The sequence below is a fragment of the Urocitellus parryii genome, chromosome 8 (genome assembly GCF_045843805.1).
Source record: "Urocitellus parryii isolate mUroPar1 chromosome 8, mUroPar1.hap1, whole genome shotgun sequence".
Taxonomy (NCBI): domain Eukaryota; kingdom Metazoa; phylum Chordata; class Mammalia; order Rodentia; family Sciuridae; genus Urocitellus; species Urocitellus parryii.
In genome coordinates this window covers 64,382,221-64,394,510 of record NC_135538.1, presented here as the reverse complement: position 1 = coordinate 64,394,510, position 12,290 = coordinate 64,382,221, and positions in this window count along the sequence as shown.

Sequence of the window (12,290 nt, the reverse complement as noted above, 5' to 3'; positions counted from 1 at the left end):
GCAGCAATCACAATAGTCCCCTCTACATGGTAGCCTCCCTTTGGGGACATTAGACAGGGCCTGGAGGCAGTCACTCACAGCAGCACTGCCTACCACAGTACTGTACCTCTGAACAGGCTGCCCAATGCCACTGCACAGCCCACCCTTGCTGTGACATCTCTGAAAGTGGTTGCCTCCATCTTGGGATACCTCTGTGCCATCTTGGGTTACCTCCACTACCGACATTGCCTTCTTTATTTGGGGAAGCTTCCATCTTAGGACACCACCAAACCTAGAAGCCCAACATCAAGGTACCAACAGTCTCTCAACCCCCTCCAGTCACCAATCTGACCCAATACTTGCAGTTATGTGGCTAGCCCACCGTTTCTAATGCCTGGTCCTGATCTGTCCAATACAGAACAGCTCTCTAAGACAGGTGCACAGGTCCCGGCACTCAGCCCTCAGGACCCCCAGAGAGAGAGGTTCCTGATTGGGAAGTAGAAAAGGAGGGGTGAGAGATATACAGTTTAGAGACTAAATTAGAGACCAGGAATTGTGGAGTCCACAAGTGATGCAAGGGGCTAAGACCAGGCTCCCACATCACACGAGTGGACCCCAAATGAAATTCCTGGGGTACAGTCTTACAATGGGGACAAACAATTGTTATACCCTGCCTCCAGGATATCCACCTCCAAGACTAACCCTCCTACCTTAGTAACCTTTACCATCCTGAGGGAGAATATACCAGCTCCAGACAAACTCACCTACTGGATGGGAAGGAAAGCAGGGAAGATATTGAACTCCAACAGAAATAATCATTCAATTTTCGTTAGAGATTTATTTTTTCTTTCTTTTTCTGCCCTCACATTCTCAACATTTGTGAAACCAAATATTTTTCATGCATCAGGCTATTGAGGATTGGGATATCTTGATATAATATTACAGTTTTACTGTATACTTGTTTATTTTAGATTTTTTCTTTTTCTTTTATTTATTTATTCTCTCTCTCTCTCTCTCTCTCTCTCTCTCTCTCTCTCTCTCTCTCTCCCTCCCTCCCTCCAACTTATCTGTCTCCCTGGAGTCTCTTTCTCTCTTTTCTCCTGCTAAGAGCCAACTTCTTTTAATTCTTCTTTCATGCTTCCTATAATCTAATATCTCTATATTCTCAACTCCTACCTCATTACCATCTCCTCCTACACCTCTCCTCTCCCAGATTTCTCGTTGTCCATCATTAGAAACTGTAGATCCATTCACAAACCTACAATTTATATTGTAGATAATAATCAAATACATGTTTTCTATTTATTGTGAAAAAACAGTAAACATCTTAATAGAAGCTATTTGCTTTAAGGCTGCATATGGTTTGTATTGGATACTGTTAATATTTATCTCAGCTTAAAGGTGAAGTATTGAAAACCTACAGTGACACTATAAGTCTAGAGGGCAAGACACAAAAACAATAGAAAAAAAAACAAGGGAAGAAAGCACCCCAAACAAACCAAGATACTACAATAATAGAATCCATTGACAGTACAGTAGAAGAATGTCAGAGAAGGAGTTCAGAATGTACATAATTAAAATGATCTGCAAAGTAAAGGATAATATAAGAGAGCAAACACAGTCAGCAAAGGATCACATCAATAAAGAGATAAGAGAGCAAATGCAAGAAGCAAAGCATTACTTCAATAAAGAGAGATTCTGGGGGAAAAAATTAAGTCCTTGAAATGAAGGAAAATAAGTCAAATTAAAAATTTAATAGAAAGCATCACCAACAGACTGGCTCATGTGGAAGACAGAAATTCAGACAAGGAAAATGAAATACATAATCTTAAAAATTATTGAAAAGGACTTCCAATAATTATGAGATAACCTGAAAAGATCAAATTTAAAAATTATAGGGATAGAGAAAGGCACAGAAATATAAACCAAAGGGATGAACAATATATTCAATGAAATAATATCAGAAAATTTCCCAAACCTGAAGACTGAAAAGAAAAATCAAATACAAGAGGCTTAAGGACACAAAATGTACGAAATTACAACAGATTCACACAAAGTCATATTATAATGAAAATGCCTAGCAAACAAAATGAGGATAGAATTTTGAAAGCTGCAGGAGAAAAGTATCAAATTACATATAGGGGGAAATCAATTCGAATTTCAGCGGATTTCTCAACCCAGACCCTCAAAGCTAGGAGTTCCTGGAAAACACATACCAAGCTCTGAAAGAAAATGGATGCCAACCAAGAATCTAATATCCAGCAAAATTAAGTTTCAAATTTGATGATGAAATAAAAACCTTCACTATAAACAAAAGTTAAAAGAATTTACAACTAGAAAGCCTGCACTGCAGAGCATCCTCGGCAAAATATTCCATGAGGAGGAAATTAAAAACAATAACAATCAGCAAAGGGAGAAACTACACTAAATAAAAAGCAAATAAAAAGAGAAACCAAGTCAATTTAAAAACCAAAAATAAACAAAAATGACCAGGAATACAAATCATTTCTCAACAATAACCCTGAATGTTAATGGCCTAAAGTAATCAATCAAAAGACACAAAGTGGCAGATTTATTTTTTTTAAAAAAAGACTCAACAATATGCTGCCTTTAAGATACTTACCTTCTAGGAAAAAATATCCCCAAACTGAAAGTGAAAGGTTGGGGAAAAGCATATCACTTACATGGACAGCATAAACAAGTATGGGTTTCCATTCTCATATCAGATAAAATGAACTTCAATCCAAAGTTAGTCAGAAGGTATAAAAAAGGACATTCCTTACTGTTTAAAGTAATCATACATCAACAAGTCGTAACAATCTTAATATATATGCCCCAAACAATAGAGTACCTATGTACATCAAACAATCCCTTCTAGATTTCAAGAATCAAATAGACCACAACACAATAATACTAGATGACTTTAAGACACAACTGTCACCACTGGATAGATGCTCCAACAAAAACTAAATATGGAAACTATAAAATTCAATAATACAATCAATAATTTATACTTAACGGACATATGTAGAATATTTCATAGATCAATGAGTAAATACACTTTCTTCTTGGTAGCACATGGGTCCTTCTCTACAATAGACCATATGTTATGACATAAAGCAACTCTTAGCAAATACAAAAAAATAGAGAAAATACCCTGCATTCTACTAGATCATAATGGAATGAAATTAGAAATCAATGATAAAATTTTAAAAAACAGAAGCTACTCTAACACCTGAAGACTAAATATTTTTATATTGAATGAACAATGGAAAGCAGAGGACACCAGGGAAGAGACAGAAAGAATCTTAGAGGTAAATGAGAACACCAATGTAACATATCAAAATCTCTGGGACACTATGAAGGCAGTGCTAAGAGAAATGTTCATTACATTGAGCTCATTCATTAAAGAATAAAAACTCAACAAATAAGTGACCTGACATTATATCTCAAAGCCCTAGAAAAAGAAAACAAATCAACACCAAAAACAGTAGAAGACATAAAATAATTATAATCAGAGTTGAAATCAATGAAATTGAAACAAAAGAAACTATTGAATAAATTGGCAAAATAAAAAGTTGGTTCTTTGAAAAAATAAATAAAATTGATAAACCAGTAGCCATGCTAATGAAGAGGAGAGAGAAAACTCAAATTACTAAAAGTTTTGATGAAAAAGGAAATATCATAGGGACAGTATTCAAATACAGAAGATAATTAGAAATTCTTTTGAAAATTTATACTCTAATAAAATAGAAAATCTTGAAGACATTGACAAATTTCTAGTCATATGACCTACCCAAATCAAAGTAGGAGAGCATGCACAATTTAAGCAGATAAATTTCAAGCAAAGAAATAGAAGACATCATCAAAAGCCTACCAACCAAGAAAAGCCCAGGACCAGATGGATTCTCAACCAACTTCTACAAGACCTTCAAAGAAGAATTAATAACAATACTCCTCAATTGAAACAGAAAATGAGGGAACTCATTCAATGAATGTAGTATTATCCTGACTCCAAAAACAGACAAAGATACATCAGGGGGAAAAAAAAACTCCAGACCAATATCCCTGATGAACATAGACACAAAAATTCTCAGTAAACTTCTGGCAAATTTCATACCAAAACATATTAAAAAGATAGTGTGCCATGCTCAAGTGAAGTTCATCCCAGGGATGCAAGTTTGTTTCAATATACATAAATCAATAAATGTAATTCATCATACTAACAGACTTAAAGACAAGAATCATATGATCATCTCAATAGATGCAGAAAAATCATTTGATAAAATACAGCACCCTTTCATGTTCAAACCACTAGAAAAACTAGGGATAGTGGGAACATACCTCAATGTTGTAAAAAGCTATCTTTGCTAACCCAAGGCCAACATCATTCTAAATGGGGAAAAATTTAAAGCATTCCCTCAAAAAACTGGAACAAGATAGGGATCCCCTCTTTCACCACTCCTATTCAACATAGTCCTTGAATCCCTAGCAAGAGCAATCAGATGAAAGAAATTAAAAGAATACAAATAGGAAAAGAAGAATTCAAGCTATCAATTTTCAGACAACATGATACTAAGAGGATCCAAAAAACTCCACCAGAAAACTTCTAGAACTAATAAATAAATTCAGTAAAATAGCAAGATATAAAATCAACACCCATAAATCAAATGTATTTCTGTACATCAGTGACAAATCCTCTAAAATAGAAATTAGGAAAACTACCCCATTCACAATAGCTTCAAAACAAATAATAAAATACTTGGGAATCAATCTAACAAGAGAGGCGAAAGACCTCAACGATGAAAACTACAGAAAACTAAAGAAAGAAATTGAAGAAGACCTTAGAAGATGGAAAGGTCTCCCTTGTTCTTAGATAGTCAGAATTAATATTGTCAAAATGGACTTAGTATCAAAAGTGTGACACAGATTTAGGGCAATTCCAATTAAAATCCCATTGACATTCTCATGGAACTTGAAAAAGAAATATGAAATTCATTTGGGAAAATAAAAAACCCAGAATATCCAAAGCAATACTTAGCAAAAAAAAAAAAAACACAACACCTGAATCAGGTGGCATCACAACACTAGACCTTAAACTATACTACAGAGCTATAGTAACAAAAACAACATGGTATTGGCACCAAAATAGACCTGTAAACCAATGATACAGAATAGAGAACACAGTAACAAACCGACAAATATGCAGTTATCTCATTCTAGAAAAAAGGCACCAAAAACACATATTGGAGAAGATAGCCTATTCAACAAATGGTGCTAGGAAAACTGGAAATCCATATGTAGCAAAATTAAACATCTATCTATCACCCTGTTCAAAAATCAACTGAAAGTGGATCAGAGACTCAGCCACTAGAATAGAGACCCTATGCCTAATAGAAGAAAAAGTAGGCCCAAATCTTCATCATGTCAGATTAGACCTCAGCTTCCTTAAGAAGACTCCTAAAGCACAAGAATGAAATCAAGAATCACTAAATGGGATGGATTCAGACTAAAACACTTCTTCTCAGCAAAGAAAACAATCAATAACATGATGAGAAAGCCTACATAATGGTAGAAAATCTTTACCACACACATATCAGATTGAGGATTAATCTCTAGGTTATAAAAAGAACTCAAAACAAAACAACAAAACAAAACAACAAAACAAAACAAAAAACAACTAACCCCATCAATAAATGGTCTAAGGAACTGAGCAGACACTTCACAAAAGAATGTATACAATCTATCAACAAATATATGAAAAAATGTTCAATATCTCTAAGCAATTAGAGAAATGCAAGTCAAAACTACTCTAAGATTTCATCTCACTCCAGTAAGAATGGCAATTATCAAGAATATAAACAACAATAAATGTTGGCAGGCTATGGAGAAAAAGCTTCACTCATACATTGCTGGTGGGACTGCAAATTGGTGCAAACACTTTGGAAAACAGTATGGAGGTTCCTTTGAAAACTTGGGATGGAATTCCCATTTGACCCAGATATCCCACTTCTAGGTCTATATCCAAAGGACTTAAAATCAGCATACTACAGTTGACACATCCAGATCAATTTTATAGCAGCTCAATTCACAATAACTAAACTGTGAAACCTACCTAGATACCTTTCAATAGATGAATTAATTTAAAAAAACTGTGGTATATATACACAATGGAATATTACTCAACCCTAAAGGAAAATGAAATTATGGCATTCACAGGTAAATGAATGGAGCTAAAGAATATCATGCTAAGAGAAGTAAGCTAATCCCCCTGACACACACACACACACACACACACACACACAAACAAGTTCAAATGTTTTCTCTGATAAGTGGATGATGATCCATAATAGGGGGATGGGTAAGGGAAGAATGGAGGAACTTTGGATTGAGCAGAGGGAAGTGAGGGGAGGGGAGGTGGTAATGGGGTGGGAAAATGAAATGAGACTGATGTTATTACCCCATGTATGCATATGATTGCATGAATAATGTGACTCTACACTGTGTACAATCAGAAAATGAAAAGTTGTGCTCCATTTGTGTACAATGAGTTGAAATGCATTCTGCTGTGATATATTACTAATTAGGACAATTTTTTAAAAAGCTATTGAAAGCATGAAATTGTAGTAAAAATGTAATATGAGGGATTACACTGAGTACTACAGTGTACTCAGTCAAAAGAATAAGTAGGTTGACAGAACTGAGAAAATCACTAGAATGCACAGCATAATCACAAGTTTTATAGCTGATTATGATGATACAACTATAATCCAGGATCCTCAGGAGCCTGACACAGGAAGATCACAAGTTTAAAACAAGCATGATAATTTAGTAAGATCATGTATCAAAATAAAAACTTAATGGTCTAGAAATGTATCTCTGTGGCACAGCATCTCTGGATTCAATCCTCAGTATCAAAACAACTTTTTTAAAAACATGAAAGAAATTAAGAGAAAATATGTGAGTTGATAACAGGAGGTTACAGAATCTTTAAACAATATTCCTAATGTGGTAAGGAATATTTAACAAATAATTAAAGCATAATAAAGTCCTATTGTAATCAGGAGGAATAAAATTAATGGTCTGTAGATCACATCCAAAACAATGTAAACATTAATCTTAAACCATAAGAATAGTTTATTTATTGTAATATGGCAGATTATACAAACAGAAAAATTTCCAAATACAAAACAGCTATAAGGGCTGAGGTTGTGGCTCAGTGGTAGAGCGCCTGCCTAGCACGTGCGAATCCTTGGGTTCAATCCTCAGCACCACATAAAAATAAATAAATAAAATAAAGGTATTGTATCCAATTACAACTTAAAAAAATAAATATATACATAAAAATTATTCTTCTAAAAAATAGCTGTGAATGCTGGATTTCATGTATTGGCCCTTAGTGGCCTACAGGCATGAGGATACCAGTTCCTGGCCTACTAAAGAAGGACTGTTAGGCAGAAAATGCTAGAATTAAACAACCATATGCATTCTGCTTAGCTACCTCTAGTCATTCCTCTTGATAACCATGAGAACATCTCTTTCACCAAAGTATTAGGAAATGAACTAGTGTGATTGCTGTTCTCTATAGGGTAGAGATGATGGTCATAGCAGATGCCATCATAAAACTGGGCTCCCTGGCTGTATTTACAAATGGATAGAGACCAGGTGGCAGTGTTAATCATCAGAGGCAAGCTGTGTGCAATTAACATAATAAGACAATGGGGTAGAGCTATAACCAAAGTATTTTAACCTAAAGGGATCTCTGGTGGTGGGTAATTGAGTATGAAAATACCTAGGAATAAAATAAATGGGCCACTATTAAAACACTGCTTGATGTGTGTAAGTGAAAATATTCTAGTTCTAGCAGAAAAATCTTGATGTAAGTCACTGTCATAGGAATATAAGATCATTATTCAGCTCCCAAATTTAAGCTAGTTTTTAGACCCAAAGTTCTCTGATTGGAGATCTTGAGGAATGTTCTGAACAGAGCCACAAATGGTTACTAAAACTCTTCTGCCAAGCCTCCCCCATAGGAACAGATAGCCATGTCCCAGGGTCACTGTGCATTGAGCAAAGAGAAAAGCTCAGACATCCAAAAGTTAAAAGATACTACTCTAAATTGACACTTAACCCCCAGAGACCTGAAATTCCACCCTGATTGAGCAATCAGAGAGAGGCTTATGGAGAACAAGTGATAAGTTTTGGCTGTAGTCCATTTGATAGTGGATCCACTGAAACTGTAGAACTATTCTGTGGTTAGTTCCTTCTGTGGTTATTTCCCTCAGAAACTGGGTGAATATGCACCAGTTCTGTAGCTCATGGTGTAAGGACTCAGGATAAGAAACTGCATTTGCTCACTTCTCCCATGGAAAGCAACACTGCATCCCTGGGTATTACAGAGATTTGTGACACCATCAACAATGTGAAAGATGCAGAGTCTATGACTTCTGCCATATCCTCATCTGACTCCACTATTTAGCTGGTACAAAAGCTATATGTATGTTCAGGGATACTTATGCATTATCATAAACCTAATCAGGTTGTAACACCAATTACTGCTGCTAGTCCTTATGTGGTATCATCACTGAAGCAAATCATTGCATCCCTTGGCACCTTTTATGCAGTCATTGACCCAGCAAACATTGTCTGTTCTATCTGGGATAATCAAGAAAGCCTTCACTCTTAACTCAGAGCTATGTCAGCTCTCCAGCTCTCAGTCTTAATATATCCTGGAGGAATCTTGTTTATCTTTATATTCCACAGGGCATCATGCTGGTTCATTATACTGATAGCAATATGCTAATTAAGCCTGGTGATTAGGAAGTAGCAAAAGTAGATGCTTTCGAAAAGTATATACATGCCAGAGGGAGGTGAGATAAATCCCATAAAAATCCAGAGAACTGCCACATAGATGAAGGCTCTGGATGAGTGGTGGTCTGCACCAGATCAGGATAGTCCCTCTAAAGTGAGAGGAAATTTGGCTGTACTTGATGCTTCTACCATAAAAAAAGGGGGCATAGTGCTTGCTAGAACTTTTTAGATTTTAGAGAGAACATATACCATATTGGAGTATATATAACCATTTTATCCATCTAAAGTTAATATGTAAAGTGGGTCCCAGAGTAAGAAAATATTCAATACTGTTGCAAGCTGTGCTGAGAGTGTCTTTTCCATCTAGGCTAGATTAGATGATATTTGAAGTCATTCGATATACATGAGGCTTTAAAGAAAAAGAATTGTAACACAGACTTCTAGAATTTGAGGGTAGCATGGAATCTTCTTTCAAAAACTATCCTTAAGTTGAAAAAGAGATTTCAGTTTGGAAGTTGGTCTGGCAGAACAGGGCTATTTACTGTGAATTAAGCCTTATGTGATGTGTCCAATTATTAAGTTCAACATGCACATTCCATTTAAATCATTCTACATTTTGGTTGAAATAGTATAATAAAGGGCAAGCTCAAGATGATCTGACAGAATAACTAAATCACCTAAGCCAGTGAATCAGACCCATGGGCTCTATCCTTATGCCTTAACATCACATCCTCACCTACACCTATGTAGTCATAATCAGTTATTTGAATGAGGTTAATAGGAAAAGGAAGATACCCTTCTTTAGGGGTAAGTCTACCCCTAAAAAAATGTATTCTGTCACCAGCCAAGGAGATAACAATATGATTTAACAAGTAATATAGTCCTTCTAAGGAATGTCACTAAAAGATTCCCGTGAAGGGAAATCTTACTGAGGTGAACTTCAGGGGATAGTTTATACTCCATTATCTCTAAAAGGAGAGAGAGGTTCAACCTAAAGTTAGTATCTGTTAGTGGCTAAGAGTTGACTGGTGGGTCAAGGACTATTAGAAATAGGAAGATTAGTAACAACAAGAAAAGGGATGTGGTGGGTATGAAATAGTTTGGCTTGTCTCCCCTTCTGTAAGAAGCATAAATGACTGAAGTTTCAAGCTATTGTTTTTCTGGATTCACCTCCACATCCAGCCAAGGCCACACTTTTCATGGGCTCATCTGAATCAATGACTTAACACAGCAGCTTCTGCATACCCATTCCTGCAGACACAAGGTTTATTAACAGAGCACAGAGTGGCTGGAAGAAGTAGGTCACTGAGGGTATTTTGGGGGGTTTATATTTTGTCCCCAGTGAGCAGAGGTCTCCCTCTGCTTCCTGGCTGTCATGAACTGACAGCTTTCCTCTGTCATACCCTTTAGTCATGATATTCTGCTCACACCAAGCCCAAGGCATTGGAGTTGTCCATCTATGGACTGAAACTCTGAAACCATGAGCCAAAATAATCTTCCCCCTCTTTAAGTTGTTCTTCTCAAGATTTTTGGTCACAGCAATGAACTAAATGACTAAAAATGAACTAAATGATTAAAACAAGATTATCTTGGATTAGCTGACTGGGTCTTAAGTAATACCAAAAGTGCCCTTATAAAAAAAGAGAGGCAAAAGGAGATATCACATAAATATGGACAGGAGAAAGGATATGTGAAGACTAACAGAGAGAGGAGAGAGGAGAGAGAGAGAGAAAGAGAGAGAGAGAGAGAGAGAGAGAGAGAGAGAGAGAGAGATTTATTTGAAAATGTTACTTATGTCAAGCAAAATAAGTAGCCACTGGAAGCTGAAAGAGGTAGGAACGGATTCTCCCATAGGACATTCAAAGGGAATTCAGCTCTTCTAACACCTTTATTTTGTCCAGTGAAATTGATGTCAGAACTTCTTCTGGCCTCCAAAACTGTAAGAAAATAAATGCATGTTGTTTGACACTACTAAATTTGTGATAATATGTTAGAACAGTCATAGAAAACTAATATCCATGTCTAATTATGTCTTAGTTCCTGCTTCTTGAGAATCTAAACTAACATAAATGGTATCACAATGGTCCAAGAAAAGAAGCAACAAGATGAGGTCTGGGGCATTGTTTAGCTACGAGGAAGTCAATCTGAGTGGTATATGGGGTTCACAGATTCCCTGGCATAAGGAAATCTAGTTGCTAAAGGTGGTGACTTGGGAAGGAATTTGGAAGATAGGAAACAATGCTACCAAGGACAGCGGAGTCGCCACGTCATTGCTAAGTTGTACTGGTAACTACTAAGAAGTAAGAAGAAAATGAGGGTGGTTAAGAGTAATGGCTATGTGAGAGATAGCAGACTGTTTAGTCACAAAATGAGAGAAGACATTAGTGAATAGTAGAATGAAGGCCTGAAAGTTAGAAGTCACAGAACTCCACTAATGATTAAACAGTCGAGGAAGGTCTGTTGCTCTAAGGTCAAGGCCCTGGATGGAAAACTGAAACATGAGTCCTTCTGTTAGAGATGCTGCAGAGGCTTCTCCATGCAGAGCAATAGGTAGCCCTCTTGAGAGCTGCCCACAACTTTCTCTTCTGGCTGGCAGCCTGATAACTAGGACTAAATCCCAGCATAACTTGCACGGGACATGTTGAGCCAGTTAGTAGAGGAAATACTCTATATACAAAAGGATCACAACATTTCCTGTCTTATATCAGTGGGAGCCAGTAGAGTACCTCTGTATTAGATTCAAAGAGGCTTGATCAAGAGGACTGAAATTTAAGACTGAATAAACAAGGGCTTATTCACTCTTATTCACTTGGGGCACTTTCTCAAGGCATGGGCTCTAACAACTTTGTAGGAAACGCAGAGTGCATATATGTTCTGATTTGAATGTAGGGTGTCCCTCAAAAGCTCGTGTGTGAGACAATGCAAGAAGGTTTAGAGGAAAAATTATTGGGTTATGAAGGTCTTAACCCAATGGGAATAATTGAGTGGTAGATGGGATAGGGTGTGGCTGGAGGAGCTGCAGCATTAGGGGCATGACTTTGAGGTATATATTTTGTATCTGGTGAGTGGAGCCATTTGCTCTGCTTTCTAATCATCATTTGAGCTGCTTCCCTCCATTATACCCTTCTGCCATGATGTCCTCCCTCACCTTGAGCCCCAAAGAATGGAGCCTGCTGTCTAAGAATTGAGACTTCTGAAATCATGAGCCCCTGAATAAAATTTTCCTCCTCTACAACTGTTCTGATTGGGTCCTTCTGTCACAGCAGAGAAAAAGCTGACTAAAATAGTATACTTGTCACCTCAGTGGCTTTTTGAAGTCTGAGGAAAGTGGTTGGCTCATTCTGAGCAAGGTAGAAATGTTTGAGTTGCCTAACAGGTGATAAAGGGAGGAATAGAGAGACTGAGAAAGTAGGCATGCTGGAGTAGGTATTATACTTACATAACATCAGAATACCATCCAGAAGATTATGTTCCTCTGAAAGAATCAGATACAGAGAAAC